Genomic DNA, 449 nt, shown 5'->3' with positions numbered 1-449 from the left:
CCTCGGCGCCGTGAGAACCGTCCCGTCGCCCACAGGCTGAGCCGCGATCCATCTGCTGAAAGAGAGAGTGCCGCGTTACAGCGGTGCCGCAGCGCACGGTGTCAGCATCCCGATTCGGCCCCGCGGGCTTCCGGTGCCGGGCTGCGACGACTCCGTGTGCGGCCCTGAGCTCCTCTGCAGTCAGCGGTGAGAAACGGGACCTGACAGAGATCTGTCAGAGCGCTCTGTCTCTGCTGACCGCGGTACCGACAGCCGCGCACCGCTCCGCGCCACTCACCGCGCCGCGTCCACCCGCAGCTTCTTGAAGGCCGTCCACAGGCTCCGCTCCTCCTCGGCCTCGTCGTCCTGGTCCTCCTGCTGCTGCTGCTGCTGCTGCCGGTCCTCCTGCCGCCTATTTGCAACAAAAGGACACGTGAAGGGAATGTACACTGAGATTCCTCTTGCTTCTG

General features: G+C 65.9%; 1 long non-coding RNA gene across 1 annotated transcript; it reads right to left on the bottom strand.

Annotated features, from left to right (window-relative positions):
- On the bottom strand, window positions 1–443 carry LOC109365334. Its single transcript, XR_002110895.1, has 2 exons — window positions 278–443; window positions 1–55 (listed from the first exon to the last, which is right to left on the bottom strand). It is a non-coding gene; the product is annotated as an uncharacterized LOC109365334 (long non-coding RNA).
- Between the last annotated feature and the right edge of the window lie 6 nt (window positions 444–449).

This window comes from Meleagris gallopavo, unplaced genomic scaffold (genome assembly GCF_000146605.3).
Source record: "Meleagris gallopavo isolate NT-WF06-2002-E0010 breed Aviagen turkey brand Nicholas breeding stock unplaced genomic scaffold, Turkey_5.1 ChrUn_random_deg7180001683050, whole genome shotgun sequence".
Taxonomy (NCBI): Eukaryota; Metazoa; Chordata; class Aves; order Galliformes; family Phasianidae; genus Meleagris; species Meleagris gallopavo.
The sequence above is the reverse complement of the archived record's forward strand: the minus strand, read 5'-3'. Positions and strand labels throughout refer to the sequence as shown.